Genomic DNA, 20716 nt, shown 5'->3' on the forward strand with positions numbered 1-20716 from the left:
TATGTATTTAATATTCCTACAGTTGGGCCTACTGCCCAATTGTAAAATTAGCTGCTCTTTGTCAGAAGTCTTCATCTGTTTGAAAACACGTTGTAAGTACTGTCGGAATTCTTTTTACCCGCGAACTCACCTTCAAATATATTACATATCTTAAACATGGTGTTATTCTTCCCTGGTTCTTTGTGACAGCTCGCTAGAGTCCCCATATGTAGGCAAAGTCAGAGACTCGAGGTGTTAAGGAAAGGTAAAGATGAGCTGGCCCGGTGTTCGTCAGTGAAGCAACGCATCAGAATCCTCTGTGGGCCCTTTTCAAGATAGCAACCGAGCTTCACTCTCCAGGACTCGGATTCACAGGACCTGGCAGAGGACTCTAGCACTATTATCTTGCAATGTGAAATGGTAAAGGTAGCAACATATTTTGACTTGCATCTCCTGCTGAGAGAGACTCGTTTCTCAGTAATACACAGGATGACCAGAGTGAGGACCAGAACCTTAATCTCTTGATATGGAAGGTTTTTTTGCCACTCTCCAGCCAACTGTATACCTTTTTCTTACTTTGATACGCTATGTTAAACATGTACAAAAATAGATTATGGTCCAAATGCTATTTTTTTTTTAGCACCTTTCGGTCATGCGATTTTAGAATTAGAAATCTTTGCGCCAGTTACCAGAACAAACAGCCAAAGAGAAGAAAGGAAGAAAAAGACCCCGAGTAGCCCAAATCCTGGATACAAATTCCTGGCATTAAGCTCATGCTAGTTTCCTGTAGCCCCCTTCTAGGCTCTTGGTTATTTGAGTGACTTTGTATCTAGACCCTATTTGGAGACAAACAAGACCCACACACTTGACTTGGTCATTTGCTTGTGGATTGGAGTGGTGGAAAAACGGTGATTCCTAATTTCAACCAACCCTGCTGCAGCTGTAATTATGCTTATTAGCTAATGCTGATAACACCATTCATATTTTCACTAAAGAAGGACAACATTAATTCTTTTTCCTGAATGAAACATTGTCACCTGCATCCGAGGATGTAAAGTGACTTAAAATATAAAGGACTTTCCATTTCCAGACCAAATTCCTTAGTCTCTTTTTGGCTTTCAGTTGTTCCTGCCTCCAAGAAATGAGATACAAAAGCAGCTAAGAGTCGGTTCACTCCTCTGAAGCCAGAGGTAGAAGCAGTTTGGAAGACATTTTGTTTCATCTCTTTTTTAACTTCTTGAAAAATATTTCTGGAAAGAGTAGCTAATAATAAGATAGGTAGGTGGATGGCAGGGAGTTAACTAAAATGTTCAGAATAGCTCTGAGTACAATCGCATTTAAAAATAGAGAGAACAGGCCACGAACAAAACCCCACTAACTCAGTATATTTAGTTCAGATGTGGCTAATGTCCCTATTTAGCATCTTCAAGTTGCTTACACTTTCCTCACCAACCTAAGAATGTGCCTCTAGCACTGGAGAGCTTTCCAAGTCCAAGGACATGGGAATGTGAATTATCAAACAAGCTGGGGATGAAAGGTGCTGAAATCATCTTTTTACAATATTGCCAAAAACAGCTTGAGTTTCCAGGCTGCTAATTGCTGAAATATGTTTTAGCTTCCGACTTTGTTCTGAGCCCATGACCCACTCACCAAAAGGTAGGAAGCATGTTGTAAAAGAGAAAAAAAAAAAAAAGAATGGCAGTAAGAGGGAGCAGAGTAAGGAACTGTTTAGCCCAGGGCCTCCTGGAAAGCCACGTTACATTAAAGGAAGTGTATTTTACTTGGGCCGTCTGCCCATACAATTTGATTTGACCACCAAAGTAATTCAGTCCTTTATTGTCTTTTCTGAACAGGAGTGAGTTAGCCACGGTCTTGAAAGTGTGGCAGTACAAATAGCTAATCTGAATTGGCTGTCTTCCTTTTTACCGTATTTCTTATTTAACTTTCTAAAAAGTTCTTTACGCCTGTTACCTCATTTCAGCCCCACACTGATTTGTTAGGGCAAGTAAAAGTCTCTGTTTTCTGTAGATGAAACTGAGGCACAAAGAACCAGAATGAGTTGCCTTAAAATCTCTTTTATTGGGGGCAGAATTAGGGATGGGCTAGGATCCCTTGCCCCTGCTGTGAGAATATTCCACTCCACTCCACTGCCACTCGTCATAAAAGTCCCTGGAATATGGTACAAAAGTAAGTTGCAGCAGCCTGTTTTGATATTTCTGAAAGAAAGCTTCAGCTACATCATTTTTCTGAAGTAGTTTATTAGCTAGCCCTGTAAGAAAACAGTTGTACCAGATAAAGGTCCCTTTCAACGTTATGAATTTCATACCACAGAGGGACTTGCAGACTGAATTATCCAGACTCATCGTAGACACATATAGGCAGTCATTAAATGTGTGAATTAATGTTCAGTTGTGGGTTTAGCAGATATAAATTTAAAGGTGACCAATAAGACATACTCAAATACTTTATTTTTGTTTATGCTTTTGGGGAAGTTACATTTTTATATGTGATATCTCTCCATAACACTTTTTAAATGACTTCTGGAACGTTTTTCACACACAGGTTTAGTATTTGAACTTCATTTTGAAAAATGCCCTTTTCTAAAACAAAACCTTCAGACTGAATTAGTTAAAATTATATATTCAAAGAATGGTACCAACTTACTATTGCCAACAATTATTACCTTTGTATTCTTTTTTTTTTTAGGTCTGTGCTTGAATTTCATTCCGAAGCTAGAGGCTCTGAAACAGCTAAAAATTGCAGGAAACGGTATCTGGTTGAGATATCTGTGTATGTTCACACTTTGACCCACCATTTCTGCTCAAATCCATAACAATGACAGGTAAAATCTGAAAAGAGGAAACTAAAATATGGATCTGTGTTTAAAAAGAAGGCAAACATTTCTGTGGAGATAATGGAACAGAAATGCAAATTGGTGGGTGGAATTGAAGACACGGGCCTATTGAACCCACGAGTGTGGCTACCTGGGAATAAAATAGGTTAAAAGTGTTCGCTGTGAGATAGTGACACCAGAAATGGAAACAGATCAAACTGCTTGAAGCCAGGGGCTTGGGGAGGAGCTCCTCTGTTCCACTCGTGAAATAAGGCTGGGGGTGAAAAAAAAGGAACTATTGCTGCTGACCTCTTGGGGAGGTTGGACAAGGATATGGCCTCAAGACAGGGAAGGAGTAAGGCTGTGCACAGCCTCCTTGAATACATCAACATATCATCAATATCCCCCCCACACACACCAGGAGGATGAGTCATCATTAAAACACTTGATTCCATTGGGTGTTGTATGGAAACCAATTTGACAATAAATTTCATATATTAAAAAAAAGAATAAAAATAAACAAAAAAAAACAAAACAACAAAAAAACCCCACTTGATTCCAGGGGCACACCTGGGTGGCTCAGTCGGTTAAGCATCCGACTTCGGCTCAGGTCATGATTTCGTGGTATATGAGTTCGAGCCCCGCATCAGGCTCTGTGCTGACAGCTCGGAGCCTGGAGCCTGCTTCAGATTCTGTGTCTCCCTCTCTCTCTGCCCCTCCGGGCTCATGCTCTGTCTCTCTCTGTCTCAAAAATAAATAAAAACATTAAAAAAAATTAAAACACTTGATTCCAAAGCAGGAATCCAGGGAATTGGCAAGGTGGGTAGAAGTTGCTTAAGGAAGAAAATAAGTGATCAAAATTAACTAAATACTTTCCACTCAAAAAAATGAGTCAGAAAGCAAATATCCCCAAAACATGAAAGCATCGAAGGCTAAAAAAGACAGTAAAAGATGCCAAACAATAGATATAAATTCTGGGACTTTGATCCTTGCACCAGAAACATCAGTATCACCTTGAAGCTTGTCCAACAGGTGAAATCTCAGGCGTCACTTCAGACGTGCTTAATCAAAACCCATGTTTTAACATAACTATTGGGCAACTCATATATCCATTAATGTTGGGAAAGCACTGCTGGAAAAGATAATATATTTATGGAATTGTTTGACAGCCGTTTAACATAAATATGATTAATTTGCTCAGAGATGAGAGAAACAAGTTTCATTTTAAAAGAGCAAAAAAATTAAGTAACACACACGCAAAAAAAGCAAACGTGGTATAGTAGCTGGTAAGACAATCAACCAACTCAAAGTCTTGAAAGTGAGAATTATAGTCACTTGAGGGGGGGGCAATCAATGGTAGGTATATATTGTGACCAGACACAAGGGCAAAAGAAAATTAGTGAATTAAAATATTCTCCTAATGTATTTGGGCAGAACCTGGCCTGAGAGAATGAGACAAAAAGAGCCATTGAAATATGAAGAATAAACTGAAAACCTCCTACTTAAACCCAATAATGCCAATGGAGTTCTAAATGAGACTGAAAGAAAAAATACAGTAGTTTTTTGAAGCCATATTTATAATAATTATCCAGCACTGAAAGAAAATGTTACTTTGGGAATATACCATGAATACCAAGCAGGCTAAATAAAATGAATCTACATTTAGAAATACTGTAGGGATATATGGGTGGCTCAGTGGGTTAAGCCTCTGATTTCGGCTCAGGTCATGATCCCACAGTTTGTGAGTTTGAACCCCGTGTCAGGCTCTGTGCTCTCAGTGAAGAGCCCACTTCAAATCCTCTCCCTCTCTCTCTGCCCTTCCCCCACTCATGTGCCCTCTCTCTCTCCTCTCAAAAATAAATTCTTTCTTTCTCTCTCTCTCAAAAATAAATAAACATTTTTAATAAAGAAATGTAATCTGCAGAACAATGATGATAATGAGAAAATCTTAAAAACCATCAAGAAGAAAAGAGAGAGAATCCAAACAACAACAATAACAATTAGGCTGTAATGTGTGTCACCAGCAAAAATAGATGACAGAAGAAAGAGGAGCATTAGGTTCCATGTGCTGAGGTAAAATAGCTGATACCAGGTGAGAGGAAGACATTACTGTTCCCTCCCAGTTCTCCATCTTTCCCTGTAGCCTTGTCCCATGTCCTAGAACTTCAGTTTATCTCAGTAAACAAAGATTCATAAAATATTGGTAAATTTAATGTTCTGTGTGTTTTATTTATTTATTTAAAACACATATGTGCACACGAGAGGGTGGGGGAGGGGCAGAGGGAGAGGGAGAGAGAATCTTAAGCAGGTTCCATGTCCATTGCCCCTGGTGGGGCTTGATCTCAGGAATATGAGATCATGACCTGAGCCAAAATCAAGAGTCAGGCGCTTAACAGACTGAGCCACTCAGGCACCCCAACACTGTGTTGGGTGGGTGACTTATGTTTTAGAGATAAACTTAAATTTTGAACTATTAAACCGAAATTGGGACTGTTGGGCATTGGGTTAATAAAGTATGTTGGGGGCACCTGATTGGTTCAGTTGGTTGAGCATCTGACTCTTGATTTTAAGTCAGGCCATGATCTCACAGTTCATGGGTTTGAGCCCTGCATTGGGCTCTGCGCTGACAGGGCAGAGACTGCTTGGGATTCTCTCTCTCTCTTTCTCTCTCTCTATCTCGCTGCCCTTCCCCCAATCACTTGCTCTCCCTCTCTCTCTCTCAAAAGTAAATAACATTTTATTTTTTACATATTTTATATATTTTTGAGCAAGAAAGAGAGAGCACAAGTGGGGTGAGGCAGAGAGAAGGGGGAAGAGAGGATCTGAAGGAAATTTCTTTTTTTTTTAATTTTTTTTTTCAACGTTTATTTATTTTTGGGACAGAGAGAGACAGAGCATGAACGGGGGAGGGGCAGAGAGAGAGGGAGACACAGAATCGGAAACAGGCTCCAGGCTCCGAGCCATCAGCCCAGAGCCTGACGCGGGGCTCGAACTCATGGACCGCGAGATCGTGACCTGGCTGAAGTCGGACGCTTAACCGACTGCGCCACCCAGGCGCCCCTGAAGGAAATTTCATGCCAACAGCTAAGAGCCTGATATGGGGCTCGAACTCTCAAACTGTGAGATCATGACCTGAGCTGAAGTCTCAGTTTAACCCACTGAGCCACCCAGGTGCCCCTTTTTATAACATTTTATTTTTTTAATGTTTTATTTAGTTTTGAGAGAGAGAGAGAGATCTCAAAACTAAGTAAATAAACTTTAAAAAACAAAAATAAATAAAGTATGTTGAGTTTGGGTATGTATCCAGAAGAAGAATAGAAATACTAAATAATTTTTACTTTCTTGAAGAAGGTTAAAGTTTATAGGTATGTTAAAATTTAAGAAGAAAATAAATGTCATGTAAGGCTTCCAAATAAGTAGGTGAATAAAAAAGAAAGGATTATGAAAATCTCTTAAATCAACAAAAGATGTAAAAAAAAAAAGAGTAAAGAAAACACAAAACTATATGGGAGATATAAACCTAAATTTTTATAAAAATATTGAATTATCCTATTAAAAATCAGGTCATTGGATTATTAATTAACAAACTTAATCTTATTAGTTAATAGGGAAATGGACCTAAATTCACATAGGTAATAATTTAATAAAACCACGATAACTATAATAAGAACACTTATCATAGGCAAAAATGTTTCAGTTCAACAATTAAAGAGGATTTGGGGGGGAAGAACTCTTTTTTTAAAAAAAATTTTTTTAATGTTTTTTATTTATTTTTGAGAGAGAGAGAGATAGAACACGAGCAGGGGAGGGGCAGAGAGAGAGGGAGACACAGAATCTGAATGAAGCAGGCTGCAGGCTCTGAGCTGTCAGCACAGAGCCCAACATGGGGCTTGAACTCATGAACTGCGAGATCATGACCTGAGCCAAAGTCGGACGCTCAGCCCACGGAGCCACCCGGGTGCCCTGGAAAGAACTCTTTACTGCTGTTCAGAGTGTAGAGTTAACTGGTTTAGAGACGGATGGAAACTATCCAGTAACATTGCTGACTCAGTGCTTTCACTTCTCAGCTTAAGCCATTAATTTTGTTAATGAAAAAGCAAAATTGGTTAGTAACCTGAATATACATCAACAGGAAGTCAAGTAAAAATTTCTTCTCTTTTCTTATTCAGTGGAATATTACACAACACTTGATATGGACTAGAAACCACACACATATTTTAATTTAATTCAATTGATTTAATTTAATTAAAGCTCAGAAATGTAATGTTGCTCAAAAAAAGCAAGTTGCAGAAAAATATGCATACGTAATGAATACAACTATATAATACCTAAAAACACGATAGGCAGCCAATATATTGTTTCTTAATTCCCACAGAATAAACAACTCACTCAAGACAATGATTTTTCTCTGCCAAAAAAAGAGAGGGAATTTGAAGAAGCAGCCATAAGGAGCTTCACTTGTGTATATAGTTTCATAAATTTTAATATTTTAGTAGGTTTGATCCTTTCACAATTTTGAAAGATAGAAGCAAGAGCTGACAACCTTTCCAATAACCATGATTCTAGAATTAACTTACTCATTTCTGCAAAAAGTCCAAATCTGATTTCAAATAGGAAACATCCTAACAGTGTGTCCTACTTATTAAAAATGTTTATATATTAGGCGTTAGTGTTTGGAGGGTCATGTCAGGCATGGAAACTACAGCAATGAAGAAGAAAGATAATTCTCACCTCCAAGAAGCACCATCTAGCAATATTTAAACAAAAAATATTTTGGAACATTTGGGACACCAATACTACTTAGCAGACTCATTCATTCATGTATTCAACAACTATTGCATTCTATCACATGTTGAACACTCTTCTGGATTTGTGGGATACAGATGTAAAAAGCAGCAGTAATGGATACTTTAATAATGATAATGATAATAATTCCTAACGTTTAATAGGTACTCACTACTTATGAGACACTGTTTAAATTCTGAGTATGTAGGGGCGCCTGGGTGGTGCAGTCGGTTAAGCGTCCGACTTCAGCCAGGTCACGATCTCGCGGTCCGTGAGTTCGAGCCCCGCGTCGGGCTCTGGGCTGATGGCTCAGAGCCTGGAGCCTGTTTCCGATTCTGTGTCTCCCTCTCTCTGCCCCTCCCCCGTTCATGCTCTGTCTCTCTCTGTCGCAAAAGTGGATAAACGTTGAAAAAAAAAATTAAAAAAAAAATTCTGAGTATGTAAACAATACTCACAATAATAATCTACCCTAAGAGGAAAATATCATTATTACCATTCCAATTTCATAGATGTTTCATCTAATTTTCATTTCTGATAGCCATCTTTGTGTCTGAAAAAAATCATCCTCCTAAAGCGTGGGGGAGAGAAAACCTCCAACTCCTCTGCACTCTGCCTTTTTTTCTCCCTACTCTAGCAGATCATTTTTTACTGAACAGTATGACCAAAGGAGTTCAAGAAATATTTATACGTAAGCATATTTTTTTCTATAGGTACGCTAGAGGCCTGTGGAGTTACCATGAAACTTCAGCTGATTTCAGTTCCAACCTTAACCCAAGGGCAGTGCACAGTACGATACAGTGTCTTTAGGGGACAATGCAGAACAACCATTTATTAGAGCCACTGAAATTTTCTTGTTTCAAAATATGACTAGGAGATCCTCTTAGAAAACTAGATCTTGTTTTTCATATAACAAAATGTAAATGCAACAGTGTTTGTTTTACTTTCGGCTGAGACCCCAGAGTAGGTGGCATCCAAACTTACATTGCAAAACCAGAAGCTAGGTTCCTGGGCAGGGCTTCCAAAGGAGGTGGTTGTGAGCAAGCACGGGCATGCTTAGCTGACCCCTACAACCGAATAATCTACCAAATAATATTGGACCGGTTGGAAGAATGAGACCGGAAATTAAAGGGAAGATTCTTTGAAGAGAGTTCGATGCATTCCTTCTACTTCCCTTATCTTGGTGGACAAGAGGGGACTTCCCCTTTAGCCAAAGCTATGTGAGAAAGGTTTCAAGACCACTCTTCAAGGAACTTGACTAACGTTTTAAGAACTGCTTCCTAAAAACTTTCCTAAAGACGAGTGGTTGTGGCTGGCTGGCTTCTGAGGGTAGCAAAGAGAAGCAGTTCTGTAGGGAATACATCTGAAATACATGGATGGTGAGTGTTTCCCAGCGGGGCAAGTGAGCACCAAAGAAGATATCTTAAGATCAACTTATATGCACTTTTCCCAAGTGTGGCACTTCATAAGAGAGAGACAGTCCATGTCAAATGGACCACAGGAAATTAGGGACCCGTAGGGAAATACTAAGCTAGATGAATTCTTTGCCTGAATTAAAAGAACTGGATAGGTCAGAAGTCTCCAGAACTGAAGGATCCTCCAAAGAACTCATGAATACAGTGCAAGAGAAAATAAATGACTCAAATTTCAGAAAATAAATGACTTTAAATGTAAAACATCTGCTCTCCTAGATGAAACTAATACCAAATTATCTGGGTTCCAGTCAAGGCCAATCTTCCCTGCCCTTTACCTCTCCTCTCTCTCCACTTGCAAACTGAAGGGGCCAGAGCTATTCACTGTGGAGGAGGAAGAGAAGGGCAGTGAGGTGTGGAGCCAAACAGAGGTGATGCTTCAGGCATTCTGCCCTCAGTAGAACCCTAACTGGGCCTGAGGGAGAAGCTTTAAATCAAAATGAGTTTCAAAGTATTGACTGGAAAGAGCACAGAGCATTCTAATTGCTCAACTAAGTCTACTTTTTGTGATTTAAAGATGTTTATGACAGGAAAGGAATCAAAAGTCATGGGATGCCTCCTAGATTTTACTCAGGGAAGAGGGAAGAAGAGTCCATAGAGAGGGATTGAGAGAGCATTGGGGTAGGCGGTGGGGGGGGGGGGAGGGGGCGGGCAATCGAAGCAGAGAAAATGTGTTTCCTTATTTCTTCTTGAGTCTTGCTTGTTCCGTCAGTCAGTCGCAGGGTTGTTTAAAAGGACAGTTGACTGGGGCGCCTGGGTGGCGCAGTCGGTTAAGTGTCCGACTTCAGCCAGGTCACGATCTCGCGGTCCGTGAGTTCAAGCCCCGCGTCAGGCTCTGGGCTGATGGCTCGGAGCCTGGAGCCTGTTTCCGATTCTGTGTCTCCCTCTCTCTCTGCCCTTCCCTCGTTCATGCTCTGTCTCTCTCTGTCCCAAAAATAAATAAAAAACGTTGAAAAAAAAATTAAAAAAAAAAAAAAAAAGGACAGTTGACAAAATCAGTTGTAGGAGCAGTATGGGTGACTAGGATTGTCTACAGAGAGAAAGCAGTGACTATGCAGGAAAATCTCAGGAATTTTTAAGAACAGGGATATCCGGAATTCAGTTTCCAGTCATTTCTGGTATTAGACTATGATGTAACTCCCAAGATACCCAGACACGAGGAATACTCTCGCCAGTGTACCATTTCATCTCTCCTGACTGATTTAGGGAATTGCAAAGAGTCTGTGAAGTACCTTTGGATGAGTACCAAATGGGGATAAGAGCAGCTGCAGGAGGTTGAGATTCAAGCCATATCTGGTATCTGTGGAACCAAGGGGCAACTGGGTGGCTCAGTCGGTTAAGCATCCAACTCTTGACCTCTCCTCAGGTCATGATTTCATGGCTTATGAGCTCAAGCCCCACGTCAAGCTCCATGTGGGGGTCAACTCTGCCCTGACAGCCAGCACGGAGCCTGCTTGGGATTCTCTGTCTTTTCCTCTCTCTGCCTCTCCCCCACTCATTCTCTCTCTCTCTCTCTCTCTCTCTCTCTCTGTCTCAAAATAAATAAACTTAGAAAAAAGAATACATGGAAGCGAGAAATCAGAGCAAGAGGTGATTAGAAAACTAAGACTCAGAAAATCCCTGCTTTTAGACATTGTTAATGAGAAGCAATGACTAGGTTTTCTGCCTGAACAGGATGAGAGCTTAAGAAATTTATATCGTAAAGCAAAGAAAGACTGAACTCAGGAAGCTGGAAAATTTAGTTATGTCCAAGCAACTGCCACCTCTATTAGATATACAGAAAATATCTTAGAATAATTATGAGTAATTAGATTGATAGGGACATATTGTAATAAATACCTTTCTAAGTAAAATATAGGTTAATTATGGGCTAGCACATATGCCCAACTGACACCCTATGCTATTTAACATTTATTCTATCAGTCAGAAGAAAATCAAGGCAAAATCACTGAGTGATAAGGTGCTTATTTATTTCTTCTAGTGCCTTCAATAGTGTTTTGGCTGCTGTGTAATCTTCATGAGACTCAGACATGCTAAGTGAAGCTAGTTTTCAAGTGTCACTCTTGGCAAGTGAGATTCCTTTTATAAAAATGTCTGCTGAGCTTTGACACTTAGACTGAAGTGTGTGTCCACATATCTGCTATAACGTGAATATGTCTTTGTTCATTCCGACTCACAGATCCTTCAGTCAACACAAAAGTGCTTTACAGATGAGCAATTCAAGACTGCAGAATCAAAGGTGGTATGCAAAGCTATCTTTCTCCAAGCACTGCTGATCGTCCTACCTTGGGGAACTGGTAACCCTGATGTTGCTACCTAGTTTCCAGATCTCCACAGAATGTTTATGCACAGTCATGTCATTGTCATTCTCTGAGAAGAAGAATGGTTTTGGAGACCAGAGACAGCACCAAATTAGCTGAGAATTACAGGAGAATGTCCCTTTTCTCTGTCTACCGTCAGTATCTACCAAATATCTGGAAACTTTATTTCTTCTGTGGGATTTTATGAACCTCTACACTGAGGGCTGGCCTTGACCACTTTATTAATGATGATGATGTTTGTTAATATCTTTTCTAAATCACAACTTCTCCATTCAGATTCTCACATGCCACTGTTTCCTACTTTTAGTAATAAAAGTAATTTCAAAGCGGAAGTCTATAAAACAGTCCAAGGAATCAGTATTTATGATAATGGCCAAGCAGTTACATCAAGGCACCTCAGAATCTTTTTAATGATTTTTTTCATACTTGATCGGACAAAAATGGTATTTGTGAGCAGATAGGATTTTACATTTTCTCCATGGCATTTTTCTGGCAAGCCCCAAATCTTGAAGACGTTCAGAAGGTTGGCAAATTGCTAAAACGGTGATGACTCCGGCTAGAAGGCAACGTCCAGAAATATTTTTGTAAATAGCAAGAAGTCCGCCAAATAAGAGTGAGCTCAGTATTTTGGCTTGGGTGTCTAATCTCCAAGCAGCAAAGCCCATTAAGGAAACAGCCCCGCATTTTCAGACATAATAGTAAGGAAGAAGTTATACCTGTCACTGAGTACTTAGTTTCTTGCCTTGCATGTCGAAAACTACCTCTCTTCAATTTAAAGGTGCCCTAGCCTAATTCAACAGGTCAAAGGTCCTAATTTCTAATTTGCTAAGCAATTTATCACATATTACTTACACCCTCTCAAGTCAGATCAAAAGCTACCACCAAATCATGGCAATGAATCCAGATGTGAGGAACTTTGTGATTAATTCACTGGGAGGGTTTGTTGTTAAATATCAGATACATACCTTCAATTTGAAGCATAATGTTTGTATTCTAGCTTGCAATTATTTAAATAATATTTGTGCAAAAATACGGAGAAGGGAACAGGGTAAATCCTAATGTGTCTTTCCTGAAGCAATTACAAATAAATTAAAAGTTATTTAGAATTCAACCTCAGATAAAAAACCTCTTGGGTTACACAGAGGTTTCTGGGAGTACTTAGAAATGTTGCATGAATCTTCCCACTAGGAAGATGCTCTGAAATAACAGACCATATGTCTATATTTAAGAAATAGAGATTCCCTCTGTATCTGAAATGCGTAAGGGGACAGAAGGCAGACAGAGCAAAAATTATGTTCTAGCTTTCTGCTCAGCAAGAAGCACTGATGTCCAAAGATTGCTACCTCTGGAGCCAGACAACGTGGATTTGTATCCCTGCTCTGCCCCTTATTAATGCCTTAACTTTACAAGCCCCAGCGTCCTTACTAATACAAGTGGGAGATTATTTAAAAAAGTGATAATTGTAGTCACTGCCTCACAAAAATGGAGATGGGATGATTGCCCACAGTATGGTTGTTATTTTTATTATGAAGCCCCAACAACAAAATTTATGATAAAGATGATGCTATCCCAATGCCCCACAACAAAGTAATGGTAGTCATCAAGTAGAAATGGTGATAGACCATGAAAAGCTGAAAATTGGATATTATAATATGTGAGTAATTGGAAGGTCAAGCATTAATTAAGAGTCCTAACAGGTATTTATCTATATCTGATGTTATTGGTTAGGTATAGCTCTAAGCATAGAGTGTCAGAGAGAAAGAGTATTTTTGTTCATTTGTGTATTTACTTTTCTCTCATGTAATCACCTCATAATTTAACAGTTAAAGTATTAATATGAAAAGTAAGCAAATTCTAGAAATAGAAGTTTTCCCCAAATCTCTCTAAATAAGCCATTTAGTTTAGTGAACACTGGAAGTAGATCTGGATTTAAATTATGATTTTCCTCTTGTTAATTTCCATAAGTTACCTCTGAGTCTTAGTTTTTTCATCTGTAAAATGGGAAATATAATAGCCACTTTGTTGAGCTGTTACAAGGGTTGGATGGAATAATACAATAAAGCTCCTAATATAGTATCTAGTCATGATTTCAATTCAATTAAGTTAGTAGTAGTTATTATTATCCCTGCTATTAGTATGATTATTATCAAGAAAACACCACAAAAATCATGTCTTCTGTCATCAAGCATAAAATCCTAAAAATTAAAACTATTTTCACAAGTTCAGCGTATTTCAGTAAGTCCTATTCAGTTATTTTAATTATTGTCTAGTGGCAGTAGATATCCATGCATCCATTAAACACATTTTATTGAACATATACTACGTGCCAGGCATGTGATAGCAAACAAAATAGACTTGGTCGTTGCTCCCATGGTGCTTGGAATCTTGTGAGGAAATTAAAAATATGCAAAGAGACAACTACAATAAATGATGATTAGTGCTACCCTTGGAGAAGTACTAGCGAAATGGGAGCACCTGACCCAGACTCGTAAGGAGAAGCTGAGTTTGAATATTGTAGTAAGAATTACCTAAGAAAACAGAAGAATACAGTTTTTCTAGGAACAACACTGAGAAGGTTCAGAAGCTACATAGAATGCTATACATTAAAGTAACAGAAAAAAAAAAGACAAAATATTTAGATTTGTACAGTGTGGAAAAGTAAGAGGTACTAAATGAGGGTAGAGAGAGAATTTTGATGCTGATCTCTCAGGGCCTTGGGAATCTCAAGGAAGTAGAATTTTCCATAAGAGTAATGTACAAAGAAGGATTAGAAATAAAACTACCACGGGGCGCCTGGGTGGCTCCCAATGGTTAAGCATCCAACACTTGGTCTCAATTCAGGTCTTGATCCCAGGATCGTGAATTTGGGACCTGTGTTGGCTCCTACCTAAAAACAAAACAAAACAAAACAAAAAACAAAAAAAAAAAGAGCTTATAACTACCATATTACCCAGTAATCCCATATCTGGCTATTTATTCAAAATAATTGAAATCAGAATCTCAAAGAGATATTATCACTTTGGTGTTCATTGCACCATTATTCACAATAGTCAAGATGTGGAAACAACCTAAATGTCCATTGACAGGTGAATGGAAAAAAGAAAATGTGATATATACCTACAACGGACTGTTATTCGGTATTAAAGCAAAAGAAAACTCTGCAATGACATAGATGAACCTTGAGGACATTGTGCTAAGTGAAATAAGTAAGTCACAGAAAGACACATGCTGTGATGTGATTCCACTTATATGAGCTCTCTCGATAGTCAGATTAACAGAATCAGATTGCAGAATGGTGGTTACCAGAGACCGTGAGGAAGAGGAAATATGGAGTCATTAAGTAACAGAGATCAAGTTTCAGTTAAGCAAGATGAATAAGCTTTAGAGATCTGCTGGACAAATATTGCACCTGTCCTCAAAAATACTGTATTTGTACTTAAAATTTTGTTAAGAGAGTAGATACCATGTTAAGTGTTCGTATCAAAATAAAATAAAGTGTAGTTTTTTGGTTTTTTTTTAAAGAACAATCAGGGCTTACTGTTCAATTACGTTTTTAACAAAACTTTTTCTAAAGCGTGTTTCATAGATCTAGAGATACTTATATAAAACGTAAGGTTTGGAATCTCCTTCTATATGAGGCACAGTAACACCCAGGCCACCAGAATTTGACACTTCTAAGCCTTTCAACTCTACACAAAACAATGTTTACTTTGAAATTTCTCTTTTAATACCAAGGTGTGCCAGCGGCTTTTCTAATGGGTTAACGGCAGCTTCTGTCTCCTCAGAAGGGGAATATCAGAAATAAGATGTTTTCTTTTGTGAGTCCGGCTATCAACTGAACAGGGACCGAACTTTTCAATTGGAAGCCACTCAAATGGTGACACCAAGCCTGAGCGCAAACAAATGCTGACCTCTGCCTTGGTTCTAAAATGCCGCTTCCTTTCTCCACAGCCAATAAGGCAATATTTTTATTTCCTTCAGAAACACCTGATAGGTTTCGGTGAGAAAAAGTAATTCTGCAGCAAATTGTGCAGGCAACGAATTGAAGTAAATGGGAGGTCCTGTCCATTAGCTCATTCCAAGGCCAGGATAAAAGAAAACTGTGGCTTTAAGAAGAGATAGAAAAAATTGGACCAGACTCTTTCTGGATTTTAACTTTTAAAAAGTCCACTTTCTGCTGATTCAGTCGAATAAAGCTTTTTTGCCCGTTGCCTTTCATTCTTTTCAACTCATTTTTTTTTCCTGTCACTCCATTCTATACAAACTGACCGCTTACATTTCATGTTTTGAAATAATCACTTACTTTTACAGGGAGAAAAAGTTGTCAGATATACCATTAACATCCTGAATAACTGATAGAAGGAAGGGACTTGAAATTTTGCTTTTTGAGATTTTCTCCACCTTGGAGAACTAATTAACATAATTTTTTCCAAGGAATACAGTTCAAATCCTATAAACTTTGTTCTCTGATATTCACACTAATCAGCTTATCTTATCTTAACTTAAATTTTCTTTTATATCTATTAGCCTTTTCAATCTCTTAAAGATTTCTCATAAATTGTTAATAATTCCCTTTAGGCTTTAGGTTCTGTTCCAGCAATCATAGATTCAAATTAAGTCCTGAAAGCCTTTGTTAATTCAATAAGGGGTATTTTCAGTAGAAAATAATGAGAGATCCCTAAAGTACCATAAAATGTTACATTTGGATTTAATATCAATACCTGCACTAGCCGAACTCTGTCTCCACAGGTGAATGTTCCTGACCGAAGATGCTGTTCCCTAACGTATTGAGGATGATGCCTAGGGAAAGAGGGGTTGTGCGCTGGAGAATAACAGAGAGGCGGCACATGCAGGTGCTTTTTCTCTTAGTAACTTCTGCTTCGTAGTGGGATTGATTTTATATTCATCCTTAAGATTCCTCAATATTCAGCTCAATATTCAGTTCCTTATTCAGCTTACTTTAAAGATAATGTTTTTAGTTACACAAAAATCATCTAAAAGACCTGAGCTCTGAGACATTCCAGTTTATCATGAGAATTAAAGATACAAATCAGGGAAGAGACAAGGACCTCCTTGGCTTCTATCACCACAACTAACAGGTGAATGAGTCCTCTTGTATGTGCATTGGAAGAAAACAAACCAAGTAACTAGAATGGGGAATTTGAAAGGGGCTACAGATACAAAGTATAAAAGAAAAGAATGACATTAATCGATAATGAAAGTTCCCTAAATATTCTTCCTTTTAAAAGCAAAACAATGTTTTCTTGTATTTTTCAGATTATAATATTTATAATTTTTTCAAATTTTATTAAAACTGATAACACCTATAATCCTATCAACCAAAAAAAAAATTTACCATTTTAGATGATCAGAGTATCTTTTATACCACATACACCTTTCAAATAAATAGACACATTGCTCTACACCCACACACAAAAAAAGGAAAGATAATGTTTTTGGGGCACCTGGGTGGCTCAGTCGGTTAAGCTCCTGACTTCACTTGGGTCATGATGTCACAGTTCCTGAGTTCAAGCCCCGCCCTGGGCTCTGTGCTGACAGTTCAGAGCCTGGAGCCTGCTTCAGATTCTACTCCTCACCTGCTCACACTCTGTCTCTCTCTCTCTCAAAAATAAATAAACATTAAAAAAAATTTTAAAGATAATGATCTTACTTATCTTGTGGATTTTTCTCTCTGAGACTACTCTTTTAAAAAAAAATTAAATCTTTTTATTGAACTTAATGAATACAACAAGTAATGATTGTACTTCCCCTCAAAAATTCATGAGTTGACAGACCATAAATTATAGCCTGACTAGGAAAAGAAGAAGAAGAAGAAGAAGAAGAAGAAAAGATTAAACAAGAAACCGCACTTCAGACAGATTAGCCTAACAAATTCAAGAGTATGCTGACAAAACTCTAATGCTTGGATCATTAATTCGCAGTGCTTGATTGAATTAAGAATTGCTCATAAATTCAGCATTTTCAATAATACTACACAACCAAATAACACGTGAATATTATTTCAACTCTTCTTTAAGAACATCTTTGATCCCCACCTCTCATTTGTTCCTTTCTGTCTTTCAATTTATCAGACCTAGGCATTTTTCACTTAAGTAAACTCACCTCTACAATATTAAGTCCTCAAGACTAGCACTGACTTAGAAACACAAAAATAGATAAGGGAAGAAATAAAGAATTAAATGACCCAGGTGCTCCCTCGCTCACACTTTTGGCAGGGGGAAAGAAAAAGGACGCAGTATGAGACAGACACAAATAAGAGAACACGCTGTTGCTATCAGCCACCGCCATTCAGTAATAGCCATAAAGACAAAATGTGTAATGTATGAAACTCCCAAATTATATTCTGACATCTTGTGTTGAAAAATGACAAGAATTTTAAAGTTACTTAAGTTGTATTTTCTTCCTTTTTGCTCAAGTGGATGCTACATCGTTACCAAAATGTGAGTGGTTCACAGCTGTATGAGCACACTTGCGGTGTTTGAGTTCTTGTGTGTTCATTGGGTGTGACTATGCATATATTTGTTAACTTCTGCTGTCATACATACACTGTCAGAGATAAATGGAAATTGTTTGCCCCTAAAGACGCTGAAGCAAAACAGAAGCGAAGAAGAGACGGATGAGAGGAAAAGGAAGAAAAAATAAAATCCAGAACATATTTGTATTTGTTTTCACTCAGAGTGCTCTAAATTAGTAACGACATATGCTACATTATATGTTAGTTTATACCAAAGAGTGGCAGCTGTTCCCAAAATATTATAACATCTATATGTAAAGGAAAATAACAGGCACTTATCAAACTTTGGGAGTTATTTAACTCTTATAGTCTAGAACATAAAATAACTCTGTAAGAAAGTGAAAAAAGCATGTCGAAAGCAGACGAGAAACCAGAATGAGGTTCAAGTATTCTGGGACCACGATGGCGGTTTATGTTGTAACAAGAGCCTGATTATATGCTTCACGTTTTAGAAAGCTGGGTGGTCAAGTGAATTTCCACACGTAAAACATTCATTTTCCTTTTGGTTCTCGAAGCTGACCCCAGCATCTCCAAAGTTGACAAAATATTTCTAATCTTTTCTCATCCAGGTTACTTACCATAAGACCATCTGCTGTGGCCTCTGCGTGTGGAGTGTCAATGTCACCCTCATAGTATCTCAGTACCACTAACAAGGTGCAGAACTACCTGACTTTGTATTGTTCGGCGCCCTTTTGAATTAATCAGGCAGCGTAAAGTTTAGAAAGTATATAATGAAATATTTAAAAATTAGTGAAGCCAGGGGGAACACTTAGAATTACGTAGAAGATCTCATTTCACTTTTCTGAACAAAATTCACAGCCCTTTTTCCAAAGCCCTTGGACCAGATGTGTTTCGGAATATAGATTTTTTTTCTTTCAATTTTGGAAAGTAATATGATGCATTCACTACATATTAGGGAACACTCACAATAGATTCTAGGACAACACTCTGCAATCAAGCACATTAATATAACTGCAACAAAATAGTTGAATAATCACAGTGAGTAGAATAAAGACTATAAATAGCCACATGATTGCTCAGGTCAAGTTTGTCTGCCAAAAGAATAAATTTTATGGCTTTCAGTGCTTTTGGATAGAAGGTTGTGGATTATGGATCGTAGATCCAGAATTGTTTTTCCTCTAGATATTTAAAGGTAATTCTCTCATGATAGCTGCAAATATTAATACGTTACCAAAAAAAACAAAACTTGCTGGCTTGATTTAGTAGCACTTATGTACTGAAATCTTGTATTCGGATTGAAGTCATTTACTGAGAAAGACAAAAAAGTTTTTTTATAGGTCTTCAAGTGGTTTAAAGATTATAATATAGGTGCCAGAGTAGTGATTCTCTACTTCTGCTGAATATGGAAGTAATAGAAACGACATAGCCTTCAGGAGATTGGGCTGAAAGAACATTGACTAACATGCTATGACTTTCAGAATTGTAAGATATTAAAGGAAAATGATCATGGGGCGCCCGGGTGGCTCAGTCTTTAAGCCTCTAACTCTTGATTTCAGCTCAGGTCAAGATCCCAGATTCATGGGATGAAGCCCCACATGGGTCTCTGAGTTGAGCATGGAGACTGTTTGGGATTCTCTCTGTGTGCCTCTTTGCCCCTCTCCCCGACTCATGCTCTCTGTCTAAAAATAATAATAATAACAATAATAATAATAAAGGAAAATCGTCATAGATGCTTAGAAAATAGTTCTTTGCATATAAAGAGAAGAAAAATATAGACAATTGCCTATCTGGAATGGTTATATTCAGTTTATTCTTAAGGAAATGAACCCCTTAAATTTATGATACAATGACTAACAGTCTAAACCATGTATTTTGACAGTAAGAGACTCATCATTGTCACTTCACTAATACCAATGTTTTGCCTGTTTCCTTACATGACCCATGCCCACCATCCAGAATGGATCCACATCATACTTCATGCACAAAATGGTGACTGGGTGGCTAGTCTATTTTCACTTCCAAGTTTCTATATTTATCGACTTTACATGTGGTTAAAGTGTCTTATTTAAGAAAAATATATCGTTGACAATAACAGAGTAATTACACAGTCATTGCTTCAATCTGGCTGTATAAATCATTGTGATTTAACCTACAGTAGTAATAAAAATAAATGATATTGTTTTTGGTTCATTACTGCTGATCTAATAAAATGTAATGAATTAAGAAATTTCCTGAGTGAAACAGACTCATAAAAATAACAATTTACTAATGGTGCTGTAATACCCAATGTGAATGAATAAAGAAAAAAAATAAGCGTTTTAATAAAAATCTGTCTTTAAGAAAATGCCTTCCCCATTTCTCTCATCTTCTGCCTTTGCATGTTTTGATGACATCCATGGAGATCATTACCAGGAACTAGAATTTCAAAATGATTGCTTGTTTATATGAAAATTTTAATAAAAATTCCAGGAACTCATGAGTTTCTGGGTAGTCTACATGAATTTAAGACATATTCCATCTTCTGGGAATGCTGATGTGCCAAGAACTAACTCTTATTAATGAGCCAACATTCAGAAACAGAAAAACCAATGCTTCTCTATGTGTGTTAGAGGGACGACTTCAACTTTCTCTTACTGGGCAGCTGATCTCTAGATTAGCTATCTTCCTCTCTCTCTCTCTCTCTCTCTCTCTCTCTCTCTCTCTCTGCATCTCTCCTCCTTAACCTCCACATACTGTGCCTTTTGCCCTTGGACCCACAAAGAGTCACAGCAGGAGCACGTGGCCTGTTCTTTCTTAGGTCAGAAATATAGAAGTTATTTGAAGTTTATGTTTC

The 20716-nt window shown here is 38.0% G+C and overlaps 1 long non-coding RNA gene across 1 annotated transcript; it reads left to right on the forward strand.

The window, feature by feature from the left end:
* The first annotated feature begins 2685 nt into the window (after window positions 1-2685).
* On the forward strand, window positions 2686-11719 carry LOC123379395. Its single transcript, XR_006583779.1, has 2 exons — window positions 2686-2821; window positions 11246-11719. It is a non-coding gene; the product is annotated as an uncharacterized LOC123379395 (long non-coding RNA).
* The last annotated feature ends 8997 nt before the right edge of the window (window positions 11720-20716 follow it).

This window comes from Felis catus, chromosome C1, assembly GCF_018350175.1.
Source record: "Felis catus isolate Fca126 chromosome C1, F.catus_Fca126_mat1.0, whole genome shotgun sequence".
NCBI lineage: Eukaryota > Metazoa > Chordata > Mammalia > Carnivora > Felidae > Felis > Felis catus.